The sequence below is a fragment of the Podarcis tiliguerta genome (assembly GCF_965153285.1).
Source record: "Podarcis tiliguerta genome assembly, chromosome: 1".
In the NCBI taxonomy this organism is placed as follows: Eukaryota; Metazoa; Chordata; class Lepidosauria; order Squamata; family Lacertidae; genus Podarcis; species Podarcis tiliguerta.
In genome coordinates, this window is record NC_139534.1 from 94,249,935 (window position 1) to 94,266,379 (window position 16,445).

Below are 16,445 nucleotides of genomic sequence, written 5' to 3' on the forward strand. Positions count from 1 at the left end.
TGGCAGGAAGGAAGAGGGCAGGGAAGGGTATAGGGTTGCTAGGTCTACAAGAGCCTTTTCCAACCTGGTGCTCTCCAGCAGTACTGTACTCCAACACCTATTGGTCCCAGCAGTCCAAAACAGCTGGAGGGCATCAGATTGGGGACAGCTGCTTTAGAGTCCAAACCCTGGTGGGAATTCTGTCAGTTCAGGTTTCAGCATTGTGATCTAGCAACCCTGAAGAGGCAGTGAAGGCCAAGAAACAATGGTTTTTTTCTCCCCGCTAGAATTTCACAATACTGATATGACTTTCTGTCCATAGTCAGAAAAAGTGTAAAAATAATCCATCAAATCATCATAATACCCAGCTACAGGACCAGAACATTCGCAGGGAAACCAAAATGCTTGTTTACAAAGCTATTGTACTGCCAGCCTTACTATATGCCTCTGAAACATGGACCACTTATAAAGGCCATCTCCAGCTCCTCGAAAGATTCCATCAACAGTGTCTCTGAAAATTTTTACACATCACTTGGGAAGACAGGTGAACTAATATCAGTGTACTTGAAGAAGCACCAGTGTTGAAGCAATGGTCCTTCAACATCAACTTTGTTGGACTGGTCATGTTGTGTGGATGCCTGATGATCGTCTTCCAAAACAACTACTCTATTCCGAACTTCAACATGGAAAGCGCAATGCTGGTGGTCAACAAAAGAGGCTTAAAGACTGTCTCAAGGCAAATCTAAAAAAATGTAGTATAAACACTGACAACTGGGAAACACTGGCCTGCGAGTGCTCCAGTTGGAGAGCAGCCTTTACCAAAGGTGTCATGGGCTTTGAAGACACTCAAACTCAGGATGCAAGGGAGAAATGTACTAAGAGGAAGGCACACTTGGCAAATCCACACCGTGATCAACTCCTGCCCAGAAACCAGTGTCCCCACTGTGGAAAGACGTGTGGATCCAGAATTGGCCTCCACAGTCACTTACGGACTCACTGTTAAAACCATGTTTATGGAAGACAATCTTACTCGGCTACGAGTGATTGCCAGAGAAGAAGACAGGCATTGAATCTTCCGTGTGATTTTTAATATCTGGCAACTTAAGCATTTCTTCCAGTCGTATTCCTAGCCTTGTTTCCAGTGTAACTGATTTCTACTGAGCATGACACAGATAGAGGACCAGAATAAAATAATCTATACAGGTCAGCATAATTTTGTCTCAGCTAAGAAGAACTGGTGACAGATACTTTACTTAAGCCGCAGTTGACATATTTTGGTTTTCACTTTCGTGCCAACAGCTGTGATACCCGAGGCCATATAGTTTTTCTTGCCAGAGGCTATTTTTGTGTGAAAACTAGTTTCTCTGATAATAGAAATGGAGCTTGGGCATTACTTGTGAGAATTACAAACTGTCTTCCAAAGCACTTATGTGGAAGTTATTTCAGAAGCAATGGGAATTGCTTCCAATTAAAAAATACTAAAATTGGGATGTCAATTGTGTGACAACCCTTCATATATTTGAAGATGGCTCTGTCTTCTTTTCTCCAGGGTAAACATACTCAGCTCCCTCAAGTGTTCCTCATAAGGCTTGGTTTCCAGACCCTTTAGCATCTTAGTTACTTTTCTCTGCACATGTTCCAGCTTGTCAATATCCTTTCTCAAATTGCAGTGTCTAGAGCTGGACACAGTACTCCAGGTGAGGTCTGACCAAGGCATAATAGAGAGGTACTATTACTTCTCTTGAAGGAGACATTATACTTCTGTTGATGCAGCTTACTAAGACTCCTAGATAATTTTTACATATACTGCTGTCTGGTGTCCCCCATGCTATATTTGTGCATCTGATTATACCTGTGTAAGTGCAGAACCTTACATTTGCCTCTGCTGAGATTCATTTTGTTAGTTTGGACTGGAGTCTGAATCCTGAATCTATCTTTGGAGGTATTAGCTATCCCTCTCAGTTTGATGTCATCTGCAAATTTGAAGTGCATCCCCTCAATTCCTCAGTTCAAGCCATTTATAAAGACATTGAACAACAATGGCCCAAGGTAAAACCCTGTCACTTTTTTCCAGGATGAGGAGGAAGCATTGGTGAGCACTCTTTGGGTTTGTATTTGCATGGTACCAGTATGCAGGTCAAACAGCATCGGGGTGGGTGGGGATTTAGATCAGGAAAATGGTATTGGAAAGTGGGGTTAGCACTCCTTTTCTCAGCACCTTTTGCCTCAACCCGTTAATGTCTCTCAGGAGTTCTTAACTATTTTTTAAAAGGTGAGATCCTAATTATGGATCTCCTATGTTGTACAGTGGTACCTTGGTTTACAACCATAATCTGTGCCGGAGGTCCATTTGTAAACCCAAACAGGTTGTAACCCAAGGTGTGCTTTAGCCAATGGGTCCTCCCAAAAAAATTAATTCGTAATCCAAAAAAAGGTTGCAAACTGGGACACACACTTCCGGGTTTGACGTGTTTGTAATCCAAGACGTATGCAAACCAAGGTACCACTGTATTTAGTTTGTCTAGTAGAAATTCCACCCAGATGCTCAAGGGACTCGAGTTGTGTCCATTTCCCCTGCAATTTCTCGGTTTCTCTTTTGTCCCATGACTTTCCCTGAGAAAACTCACTGCTTACTTCTGAATCAGAACAAACATTAATTCGCAGAAAACCTGGTAGCAAAGTGGTGGGACAAAAGAAGAACCTCTTGGACTCTTAGAAATCACAGGGCAAATTAAGTGTGGATGAGCCCTGAGCAGGGTCCTCCTGCCTGGATGAAGTGAAACATTGGATTCAGATAACATACCGTGCCCCCTAGTGGGAATCTGCTGCTCAGCTCCGCAATCCTTCATTCACCATTAGGTTTCTGAGCAGTGGGGATTGCAGATTGTGCCAAGTCAGGGACTCAGATCAGTCAACCCATCAAACTTCCAAGGACTGCTCTGGGCAACTGTCCAGCCTTACTAGGCTATGCAAAATGTAGAAAAGATTGCAAAATACTAATCTCCTTCAAATGGCATGGCGTGCTGACCCTCTAACGTTGTTGTCCTTTAACCCAGAGGTTTTCAACCTTTTTGAGTCCACGGCTCCCTTGACCAACTACAGTCTTTCTGTGGCACCCCTGTGGGGCTCAGGAGCCCAGTTATGTCACCCCTTGCCTGCAGAGCCAGCAGCCTCCCACCCCTTTTCAAACACCCTCCCTTGTGGAGTTTTCTCTCAGCCTCCTCTCCTCTCCCCTCTCCTGGTGAGTCCTCTGGGCAGCCACTGCCGCTGCCGCCCCTGGTGACTGAGCTGTCTTTCCTGCCCCAAAGAGAAATGCCTCCTCACATCTGGGAAGAGGAAGCTCCCCACCTTAGTTTCCCAATGGAGACTGGCCAAAGGTGAATGTGAGGCTAGCACCTTATGCTGGCTGGCAGCATTGGGTGCTGCTGGGCCTTCATAGCAGAAAGGCTCTCCTTCAGCACCGGGCACTCAGCTCCTAGACAAAGCCTTGCACAATTAAGCACAAGAAAGGCCTGCTTGCCCAGCCTCCCATTTATTTGTCCATTCCCAAAAGCAAAGACTGGCTGGCTGGGCTTCCTCACGTACTTGCTTGCTTACTCTGAGGCTGCCTCAGCTCCTGGCAACCAGCACCCCCTGGCCAGCCCCAGAGGCACCACTCACCTGAGGAGCTTGTAGCCAGGGCTGCTGCAACAAACAGCTGTGCAAGCCTTTGGGAGGCAGAGACATGAAAGGGTATCAGAGGAGGGAGGGAGGGAAAGAGGAATGGAGGCCAGTGTTGCCTGCGGCCCCCCCTGACCATCATTCAAGGCACCCCATGGTGCCATGGCACACTGGTTGAAAACACACTAGTTGAAAAATACCTCTAGGGCATTTTGTTTGTTTTTTCTGTGCCTTTTGCATGCAGTAAATTATGTGTAATGAGTCTTAACCACAGTGTAATACAGGATCCTTGCAGAGACAATGTATGGCAGGCAGCAGTCACGAATACCACATTTTAGTAGTCAATAGGGAGTTCTAAATGATAGCAGAGTGCTTTCTCAAAACAGAGAATCAAAAAAGCATCACTAAGAATTGTAAAGATTATGGATCGATCTCACCGTGTCTGAAAGCATTGCCTATTATGATTTTCCAAATACATTTAATTTAATTTCTCTTAACTTCATGGAAATCAGACTGATGGCATAGAACAATAGTCGACTTCCTCATTTATCCTCAAAAGAAATCTGCCACATAGGGCATTGTTTGTCCCATTTGGGAACAGGACTATATAGATAAAAGCAAATTGGATTTGTATTAGCCACCCATATGAATCATTTTTTGCCATAATAAACTGCACTGTTTAGAAGGATATCAAATGCTGGCATGAATTATTGATGTGAATAATCCGCTCTGAAGCTTGCCAAAACTGGTTTATGGGTGGAAATTTGCTATGAGATATTTGCAAACTGTCTCATATATTGGTGAACATTTAGGGACATAGGAAGCTGCCTTATACTGAGTCCATTTAGCTCAGCCTATGCTGACTAGCAGTAGCTTTCCAGATGTTTAGACAGAGAGTCTCTTCCTACCTAGTGATGCTGTGGATTGAACCTGAGACCTTCGGCTTGTAAAGCAGTTGCTATGCAGCTGAGATAGTGCAGTGTATAGCAGATAACTAAAGAGTGCTCTTGTATCACCCCCCCCCCAACCTTCTGTGGCAGGAAAAGTAACAGAAAACTACAGTGGAAAGTGCAGGATAACCACCACTTGACGGTGATGTCATCTATCCTCCATGCACATTTTGTGAAAACAAATCAGGGCGATTGCTAAATATACGCTTGCTTTGGGGGTGATTTGTGTCTCAGCATGGAGCATATTTCATTTGCTGCAGGGGCGCTGCTAAAGTGGCTTCCCTGTGGCAAGCCTTTCTCTGTTTCGGCAATGACGTTCGCAAATACTTTCAAAACAACTTGCTCTGTCACTTTGAGAATTTCTCTGTCCCCAGTCCGCATTCCCAGGAACAGCTGGGAGATTGAGGTATGTCAAGACTTGTGGCTTAATAAGTGGGCAGCTGCATATTCGCAGACATTACAGTAGGTTCAAGGACCACGTGCCATGGAAAGACCCTTTTTTTTTGCCACATCCCCATGCAGATCCCACCTGATGCCCTCAGTTATACAATCGGTTCCACTTGGCCCATAGCAGTATTAGAGACAATGAGTTCAACGATGTTACCTGTTTTGTGCTTCACTGCCTTTTCTCCATTATCTCTACCAATGGGCAATGAAGCAATCTGTTCAGGCTGATTCGACTTTGCATGGAGTTCTACGCTTCTGAAACCAATTTCCCTCTGTGGTTTCCAGTTCTAAAACACATAGTGGATGTCCCTTTGTTTCCTCCTTCCTACCACTGCCACACAATAGTTTTGACATTGAGTGGGGCTGTTGTTGACTTTTGCTGTGTTGTTATTGCTTAATGGTGTCTGATGAAATATGAAACATTGCTAAGAAATTATGTATCTAAGCCATGGAAATTCAGCTTCCTAGTTCATATAATTCAGACATTTAAAGTGCCAATCAAATCAATTATGTCTGTGGACAGGACGCGTAGGGGAGACGGACAGAGCTAATATTTCCTGGAGATAACATCTTGAATGAATTAGAAAATGTGCACATATTCTTTATGATGTGTACCAAATTTCTGTACTTGGGTATTGGGGTAAGGGGGTAGATCTGATTTTGGTTCTTAAGGCTGCAGTCATTAACACAATAATAAGAGGCTCAATAGTAAGTTCCACTGAATTTAGACAAATTTACTTCTGAGTGTAAATGCTTAGCATTTCACTGTGAGAAATCCAGTCTTCTACCTCTATTTTCTTTTGCAGAATTCTACAGCTTCAACACCTCACCCTGATATCCATGCTAGAATTCTGTGGTCCAAATGAATATGCTAAAATCTTTTTGGATGTTAGCATATTCCATGCAAAACCCTGTGGCTGCTCATCACTACACTGCTGCAGCAAAACCTAATTGGCAAGGAGACATTCCAAGCCTACTGGGCCCCAGTTTGGATCTAAGGGCAGTTGCTCCTGACATGAATGGCACCCCCAAGTACTATATTAAGTGTGTTCATGCTGCTGTGTTCATGGATGTCTGACTCTGGGCCACACAGCAGTAGTCCTTTATGTGCAGTGCAGCATAAGTAAGCCATATGCCAAAACCATGCACAGATCACCGTTCACTGAATTGGGGCCATTGTCTTTTCCTGCTTTAATCTATGTGCTCTTGTTTATGATAAGAAGAAATATTGGGAAGTAATGCACACTCTGGGCAGGTGTGTAGGTGTGCATAGGGGCGGGAGGGGGGAAATTATTTGATTCTGTTGTTGGCATTTGTTCTCCAACATAATGTTCTGTTTCCTAGCAACATGAACTAAATGAAAGGTATCTCGTCATCTTGAATAAGATAACAAAGTAAAGAGTGAAAAGGAGAAAAATAAACAAAACTTACCCTGAAATAGATTTCATCTTGATATGCATGCATACATATTTTGCTAACAGGTTCTCTTATCTGCATGCTGTTTTTAATGGCAATGCTTTTATGTGAAGTAATCAGTAGTGCTGCCAGTTTTGTAGGTGAAGCCTGTGTTTCGCTTTTCACACCAGTTTTTAATAAGCAAAGTGGAACGCAGGCACTGAAATCTTGTGTGCCAGAAGAAACTGGAATGATTTTAATTGGCATCAGTCAATTAAAACATGTCTCCTTATAGGAGGGAAATCTGAAAAAGGCAAGTCCTGTATACAGTAAAAAGAAGTTGATAAGACTTGGGTATTTGATTACACAGAATGGGAAGAAATAATCTGACACAAAAATCCCCTTTGTTCTGTTGTTGTTGTTTTTTAAAGAGGGCATTTTGGTTGTATAAGGATCAGGGAAGGTGCTCAAGCTCAGTATGAAAAATTCGAACAGAATTCAACTTAGTGGGGGTGCTAAAGATATTAATGTGCCATGCCTATATTCAGATTTAGATAAATCTTGTCAAGTGAGTGCATGGTGCAGTAACAGAGTCACACTTGTCAGCCCTCTCTCACCTTGTGTTGGTGTTCATTGGTGCTTGCATATGTTGGGCATTGACTTTACAACCTTTCCTAAACAAGTGCATAGTCCTAAGGCACAAGTTGCTGGTTGGAGGTCATGGGAGTTGTAGTCCCAAAGTTCTGAGGGGCGTCCTGAGGTCATTTCCCAGTCTTACTGCCTGAGATCCTCTTAATTGAGGGTGCTAAGGACTGAACTTGGAATCTGATGCGTACAGTGCATGAGTCTGACATCTCTATCTATATTTACAAAAAGGCTAAAAATGAAAACGTCATTTCTTTTTAACTGAAGCGCTTTCCAAGTATTTCCAGGTGAATAGCCATGACTGGTCTGCTGCCTTAAAGCAGTCTTCAGCAAACTGATGCCTTCTGGATATTTCAGACTACAGTTCCCATTAGCTATAGGAAGGCCACAGGAAGACTCGCCTGGCACTTTCATTACCTATATTTAGGTACCAGGCAAAAATGTTTCTTTACAACCAGGCATTTGACTGATTGACCATTATATGGCCTCTTAAATGAGTTTGTGTGAGGGGGATTATTTTTTGTTTGTTTCTTTTATTATGTATTTTGTGTTCTCATGTAGTTTTATGTTGTGAATCGCCCTTTGATCTTCGGATGAAGGGAAGTAATAACAATATGTGGTCCATAACATCTGGAGGGTACCAGGTTAGTAAAAGCTACCATAAAGGTAAAGGTAAAGGTACCCCTGCCCGTACGGGCCAGTCTTGCCAGACTCTAGGGTTGTGCGCTCATCTCACTCTAGAGGCCGGGAGCCAGCGCTGTCCGCAGACACTTCCGGGTCACGTGGCCAGCGTGATGAAGGTGCTCTGGCGAGCCAGCGCAGCACACGGAAATGCCGTTTACCTTCCCGCCGGTAAGCGGTCCCTATTTATCTACTTGCACCCGGGGGTGCTTTCGAACTGCTAGGTTGGCAGGCGCTGGGACCGAACGACGGGAGCGCACCCCGTCGCGGGGATTCAAACCGCCGACCATGCGATCGGCAAGTCCTAGGCGCTGAGGTTTTACCCACAGCGCCACCCCCGTCCTAAAAGCTACCATAAAGACTAATAAATGTCAGCTATAAGACCGTAGATCTTCAGATATTTGTAGGCAGAAAATTATATGCTGGAGGCTCATTAACAAAAATACATGCTTTTACTCTCAGACGCTTAGTCAATTAAAGATATGCAGTAATAATCAACATTGTATACTTTCTGTAATCAATTCTTGGACTTTTCAGTAACTGTTGCAGTAACAACATTCAATACGCTGTATGACTATTACAGTGATCATATTGTTTTTTGCTGCACAGCAATTCAGAGGAAGCAGCCCTCTCAAATCCAGCAGCTCAGACAACTAGAGCAGAAAGCAATTGAAACACAAGCAAGTTTAATTAAAGTTAATCCCATGCAACACTCTCCTTCCAGAACAAAGTGATTGCAAGTTAGCTTTTGGTTTTTCCAGCACACAAGAGACGCTCATATGTGCATTTTAGGTCTCATGTGAAAATGGACTTAGTATATGATTTGTCTAATTGGATTAATTTGCAAAGCTCTTACTATCTCATTTCCTAATTAAACATTTACTTTCAGCTACCTATCTTTGATTATTTGCACCAGTGAAATTTTTGCTTGTGTCAGTATCAATTCTCCTGATATGTAATTACATAGTTATTAGATAATATATTGTTCATACACATTACATGAAGGCCAAACTGTACAGTGAGATTATCAAATGATCAAACTGTTCCTGTACTGTAGGCTGCAAGTATGGGATGGTAGCTGCACTGCTTGGCTTAGAATAACCTGTAGCATTTGATAGCAGTAATGTAATATACAGCTTCTGGGCACTTCCAAAGTATATGCTGCATTGCTAATGAAAAATAACTGCATTCACTCAGAGGAAGAAATAGCACCTCCGAGCAGTGCTCTGTGTTTTCATTCTTTCTTTCTTTATCTGTTTCTTTCTTTATTTATTCAACGCCCACAGTTCTCGAACAAAAGTGCAAATGGAAAAACAGAAACAATTGACTTGTCTCATTCTTTTCTTTCTTTTTTCTTTTTATTTCATTTCTATACTGCTTCATATTTTTCGGAGGGGGGTGTGAAATCTCGTATCAGTTTACAGCCTATATTAAAACATCAATAAAACAATCCGGAACAGGGTATTACAGAAGAAAGTAGAAAACAAAGTATGCATTCAAAGCAAGGCAATGAACAGGAAACTAAAATGTTATCTTAAAGATTTCAAAATAAAACATTACAAAGGAGGTCAAGTGCAGAATGCACATTCAGCGCAGCAAAGTTAACCAAAAAATTATCTTCAAAAAAACACACTAAAGGAAGTCAAATATAGAATGCACATTTAAAACAGCACAATTAGCAGGACAATAAAATATCATATGCGTGGAACATAAACTGCTGTTGCTGCTACTAATCCTGTTAATCGTGGTTCGTGGTGGCTGTGGAAGCTCAGGCTTGATGTCCTGTGTCTACATGAAGAAAAGCCAAGATGGTCTCTGGCCTCTTCAGCATCCTCAGATTTTGTAGCTGGAGTCAGTCAGGGCCCTCCCCTCCCAGGCCAGGTGGGAAAAAAGCATTCAAGGCAGGGAGCAGGTCTTCCAAGGCTCACAGCCAAGATGATTGCCACACTGGTAAATTAGTGATTATGTAGTTCTGGAGCAATCTACTGCAACAAGCAGTTTCTCAGAGGAGTACATTATGCTGAGAAAATGAACAAGGAGCAGCGCCTACAGAAAAGCTCTGTTGAATTTTTGGGGAGAGGTTGCAAATAGCAGCTAACGCCCTTGAAGCCCCCTGGGAAGCCCCCCAGTGGTGTCACATCGTGAATCATGCTGCCACACAAACTTGTAAGGTTGCGGTTAGGCATTGGTTAATTTTGGTTGGTGGAGGGGATGTGGTTGGCTGTGCCTGCCCCTCCAATGATGCTGCTGCAAGGGAATTCCGTTAAAGGAATCCAGGGGTTCGCCATGCTCTTGTCCGAACCCCTGGCAAGGGGCTAGGGCCACACCAGAACCCCTGGGAGCATTTGGGGAGAGCTGAGATCCTGGCACCCAGCTCTATTCTCTCCCCAAAAATGTTTACCTTTACTGACTTTCACAGGCTTGCAGTTGTCAGTTCTGTTCCTACCTCTAAGTGGGAGCAGATAGTCGCTAACCAATGCCTAAGCAACCATTCACATACTGTAATCAATAAAGTTGTGGCCAAAATTATGCCAAAAAACCAAAACAAAAATCGTGTGAACTGTGTCTTTATTTGAGGATGTCCTGGGGGAGTCCTTGACACGCAACTACATTTGTCTTGTAGCATTTCTGTCTGATGTCTGAAACAGAACATCTTCCTCACTTCCTCAGAAGGAGATGTCTAAGTTCCCCTTCAAATATTATGAAGTGACTGTGAATTCAGTTCTGCTAACATTTCTTAAGGAGCCTGAAGCTGCTCTTATAAAAACAATATTCTTCCTGTATAGTGCTATCATCTTACATGGAATATTTTCAAATAGAAAGGATAATAGTTTTTTCTAATTTGTAAATTTTGGATTATTTAAGATTAAGTGCTACTCCATGTATAAGACACAGGCTGAAATATATGAGTGACTGGCAACCCGTATTCTTAAAGCATCCAGTGATTATTTTGAAATATATTTTCACAGTAAACCAATTGTGGTTTCGTGGTCAGAGTGCCTCACTAGGACCTTCAAGACCAGGGTTAGTATCTCCATTCAAATATGAAGCTTACTGGGGGAACCATGGACCAGTCCCTGCCTCTCAGCCCAACCTACCTCACAGGGTTGTTGTGGGGATAAAATGGGGAACAGTAGTATGTATACCACCTTGAGTGCTTTGGAGGAAAGGTGGGATATAAATGCCATAAAATAAAATAAAATATGTTCTTTTACTGAATTGTTTTGTATTATTACTCTCAGGAAGATTTATATACAGTGTATTTCCCCTCATTTATTTTACAATCGATGGGTTTCCTCTCTATTTTGTGGTTTTTAATGTTAAGTATAGATATCATTTAGTTATCTTTTCCCCCTCAAGTGCATTGATGTCTGACACATGTTCAGCTTATGGTAGCTCAGCATGTCTTTCACCTCACAGTATGTTTTCTTTGATTCAACAGCATCCTTTGGAAACCATTTTTGTTCACAGGAACTGAAAAAATAATCCTGTTACAAAAACAGCATGAAATCAGAGAATTGACACAGGTCTGATATCTTTCTGCTGAGCTCACAAATGCAATATGCTTAGATATTTCAAGTTTAAATAATCCTTCATATAAGTGTGGGGGGGTGGGAGGGTTGGAATCAAGCAATTTTAAGGACACTAGCCAAGATATTTTTAAACAAGATATCACATATTCTTCAAAAGTTTACAGCTTTTGTTTTGCTGTTCAATTAGTGTGACCTTTTTTGTGGGGGGGGGGGGGAGGACAGTCGGAAACAAGCCAGTTTTCTTCAGAATTGGCACTAGTTTTTCCCTTTGCTGAGTTAGGTGTAAAACAGAAATAAATGACTCACAAAGTCTGTGATCTGACCAAGAAAATGATTTTTGCTTTCACGCAGTAGTTGTTGCTATGGAAACTGTGAGTAGCAGCCTGTGTTGTTTGTGCTCCTAAAGAGAATAAAACTTGATGTTAATGGGTGAGAATTAGACAGGTTTGGAGAAAAAGAGGAAATAATATTGGAGGAGCTTGATTTGACAATTCAGAATGGACCTGATCCAGCCAAACTTAATCACTTTCATTCCCATTTCTTTCAACAGGAGAGGCAAACCCATGCTTAACACTGCACTTATTCTTATCTGGGAGGGATGTAGTTTACTGGTAGAGCATCTGCTTTGCATGCAGAACGTCTCTGTTGAATCCCAGACATCTGCCTGTAGGGCTAGGAAGGTCCCCTGCCTGAAACCTTGGAGAAGGAATTGTCATTCAGTGTAGACAATACTGAGCTATCTGGAAAATGATATGACTCCATATATGGCAGCTTCTCATATTCTTCATATAGGAAGTACCATAGCTCAGATGCAGAGCGCATGCTTTGCATGCAGAATGCCCCAGGTTCAATCCCTGGCCTCTCCAGGTATGGCTGGGAGGGATCCCTGCCTGAATTCCTGGAGAGCCACTGCCACATACTGAGCTAGATGAACCAATAGGGACACAGGTGGCGCTGTGGTCTAAACCACTGAGCCTCTTGGGCTTGCCAATTAGAAGGTCAGCGGTTCGAATCCCTGTGACAGGGTGAGCTCCCGTTGCTCGGTCCCAGGTCCTGCCAACCTAGCAGTTCGAGAGCACGCCAGTGCAAGTAGATACAGTAAATAGGTACCACTGCGACAGGAAGTTAAACAGCATTTCTGTGCGCTCTGGTTTCCGTCACGGTGTTCCGTTGCGCCAGAAGTGGTTACGTCATTCTGGCCACATGACCTGGAAAGCTCCTTCGGCCTGAAAGTGAGATGAGCATCACAACCCCATAGTCACCTTTGACTGAATTTAACCATCCAGGGTCCTTTATCTTTACCTTTTACCTAGATAGACCAATGCAGGGGCGGACTTTGGTCTTTCAAATGTCAGTGGCACCCTGTGTGAGCCCAAAATTTGGCGCATGCCTCTCGCCTCCAATCTGCTTTATTCGCTACTTCATAGTAACATTGCCCTGCAGTGACCCCTAGGCTCGGCACCCAGTGTGGTGGAACTGGTCAGGTTGTCCTAAATCTGCCTCTAACCAATGGTCTGCTTTGGTATCAGGCAATTTCCTATGATCCTATGGATACATATACACTGGACTGCACGTATCTACATTTGAAATGCATGTGCTTGACTTTGGATGGATGTTGCCCAAACGCCCCCTCCCCCTTTTTTTAGCATAGTGGTCTTTGCAGATAAGAGGTCATTTCATAAGAAAAACTCTTTGCTTTATAGATCATCTCCTATGTGATGAAGCGGAAAATTTGTATGCAGGTGCCTTGGCTTAAAAGAACATTTCACCCAGTAGGCTGTTAATTGGTACCAAGTAATTTCAAATCTTTATTAGTATTGCGGAGAGTGTAGCCTGTAAACAGAACAGCACAAGCAAGGCATAAACTTAATAAGATATTTGTGCTATGCAGTTATTAAAAGGATGTGAATAATCTCTATTTAAACTGAATTCAGATCAAAAGTGTATTCCAAACAATGGCTTAGTTCAGCCTGATGCAGAAGCAAAATAACCAGGGTGAAGTGAATCAGCTGTGGTCTAAGATCCTGAAGCCCATGTGTTGGCTTAGTGTGACATGTGAACTAAGTTATGGTGACTTCATCACTTCGTTTTCGCATTTGGTGTGCTTATTTGAGATGGTAAAGTTGTGAGATTACAGCATCTCATATTCACATTTAGAGACACGTCTCTGAAACAATATTCCAGAATCATTAGTGATCCCATCAAATAAACCCATCTGACATGGTATCAATTTTCAGAGGAGGAAGTTTTTGGGGAAACGTATGAACCGCTTGCTCACGTGAAAAGGATCTGGCAAAACCACTATTCAAGGATATTGTCACTCAATTGTAAACACATGAATCAGCTTTAAGTGAATAATATCTGTTATAGAATAAACTTAGCAGCGCATTGTATCTTAACTCTGTGGAACAAGGGGAAAAGGTAAAGGGACTGGTAAACATATCCAATTATTTCAGGAGACAGCAATTCACTATTACAAGTCACAGATAATATAGTTGCAGTACACATAAGAGATGAAAAACATACTTAAGTAAATTGTACCACTATGGGTCAGAAATAGAGGAAGAATATTGGATTAATGTGACTCATTGGACAAAAGGCAAGTTGAACTTGACCCACATCAATGTAAACAAGAACCCCGTTGAGTCACGGAACAATGCTGTGTGCCAGTAAAAGTGGAACCTGGCAGAAGTTGGAGTGGATGGTAATAAGCCTCTACTAATTCAGTAGCTGGAATGTGGAACATTCTTTGGGGTGTTCTTGTAAGGATTGGTACAAAACAAATTAACTTTCCAGGTTCACAGAGGGGAGCCTATTGAATGCGCTTTGAGTCAGGGTAGTAGAGACTTTTCAAAAAAAGATCTGTGCCAGTTGTTAATTGTCGACATTATTCTAAGTTGACTGGCAACAGAATCTGGGCCAGAACAGAGGTGTTATTGAGGGGAAATGCCAAATTTGCCTCTAGATTACACGCAACGTCATTTTATTGTGTAATTAGCAAGCTTATTGGGATTTTAAAAGTTAATACCGGGCACATTTTAACGGGGCGGGGGGAGCAAGATGTTCGTCAGGACCCCATCATACAGGGACATGAGGTTTAACCCTCAGCCAGAATCATGTGGAAAATGCCACTGGTGGTAATTGTTGCTCCCCCTTCGCTAAGCTAATTGTCTTGGGGCAGGGATTTTTTTGTAGAAATTGACCTGGTGACAGAAGGCTTAACTGCCCCACCCCCACCCAGCACTGCAGTCCCAGTAAAAATCTACTCATCTAAAGTACAGTCATACCTCTGGCTACAAACACTGCGGGTTTCGCGTTTTCGCGCCAAACCTGGCAGTACCGGAATGGGTTACTTCCAGATTTCGGCGCTCACGCATGTGCAGGAAAACAAAATGATATCACATGCATGCTCAGAAGCGCCGAATCACGTCACGTGCATGTGCAGATGCGGCACTGCAGGTTGCAAATGTGCCTCCCTCATGGATCACGTTCGCAACCCGAGGTATGACTGTATATACTAACCCTGGTGTGGTTCCTAACCATGCAGTGGAAGTAACATCTAGTTTGACCCTTAGAAAAGAACATTTAAAAATTGAGAACTTCCCTTGATGAAGCACATATCCCTCTATTGCAGATTTTGATGATGATGATGATTTTATAATTTTTATTGCAAAATACATCGATACTAAGCCATACATAAAGAATAATATAAAGAAAAAGAAAAAAATAAAGAAAAAAATGCAAAGAAAAGTAGACAGTAAAAGAATAAAGAAAAGTATAATATTTCAATACAATAAAGACTATTTTACAAAATAATAATAGTAATAGACTTCAATCACTCTCACAACACTTCCTTTCACATTTCATGTTATCTGTATTTCAGTATTATTTTCATCTTAATATATAGATATGTGTATATATATATATTTGTTTCGGAGCGCGTTACTTCCGGGTTGTGCCGCTCGCGCATGCGCAGACGGTAAAAATGATGTCATGCGCGAAAGCGGCGAAACGTGACCCGTGCACGTGCGGATGCGCTGTCGCGTCTTACGTTCCGTTTGGGATGCGAACGGGGCTCCGGACCAGATCCCGTTTGCATCCCGAGATACCACTGAATAGCATCGGAGAGATAGTCATAAAGATATTGTTACTTGAGGAAATCTTTTAGTAAAATGTTAAGCTTACAACATCACAACCGATTGATTGAATATGCTTTTAAACCACACTTCATCTCTTAGGATCTCATGGAAACAAAATGTTAATAATGAAAAAACCGAGGGCCCACAGCTCACAAAAGTAGCTGTCCTTTGCAGAAAACTACGTGGTTCAGATTATCATAATTGGCCTTGTTTCAGTATGAGCCACAATATGAACATGCAGCCAATGGGACTGTGTGTATTGGGGTCAGGGCTAGCTATCATGACCCCACAACCTCCTCTCACATGTTTGCAATGCACACCTTTTCTGTGCAGTTAATACGTGTGAATTTACTACTACAATTTATCGTTGCCATTGTGCACATAGGATTCCTTCTTACTCTTGTTGTATGCAAAAAGTGATCCACAATCAATTCAACATGTGCACATTACAAAAGATATTGCTGCATGTGCTAGGGGGAAAAAACCAGTTTATGGCTATGTGAATTGGCTCTAGGGAGAAAAACCCAGTATTGTTCAGTTATTTAAAACTGCTTTTCAGCCATAGCTTCTTTGACAGTTTATTTGTGTTGAAATATGTTTTGACTAATTGATAGTAAGCCTTCTGCGCTATGAAAAATAAGTAGTGTTTGTTTTTAAGATCCTGTGAAATCTGATAGTGTCAATATCGCAGAGCTGATAATTACTGCCACCATTCCAACCACTTCTATAACCACCCACACAGATGAAGATCCTAGTAAAGATTTGAATAGCCAAAGTAATTCTGAGGCACCTTGAACATTGGACAGCCTTCCTGACTCATTGTGACCCACCTTTAATACTGAACAGAGCTTTTTTCAGCCAGAACTTACCAGAACCCAATTCCTGCACCTCTCAGGTGGGCGCCATTGCCATTATTAGAGAACAAGGGAGGTGTTCATGGTGAGTTCCGGCACTTTATTTTGTATAAAAATAGCACTGATACTGATATTTATGATAGTCATGTACATTAGAATTCA

General features: G+C 42.3%; 1 protein-coding gene across 2 annotated transcripts in view; it reads left to right on the plus strand.

The window, feature by feature from the left end:
- Window positions 1–16,445, plus strand: part of GPR176 (G protein-coupled receptor 176) — a gene marked incomplete at its 5' end in the record, with an annotated part of 30,378 nt that overhangs the window by 9,838 nt on the left and 4,095 nt on the right. The gene's annotated exons all lie outside the window — the stretch shown is intronic.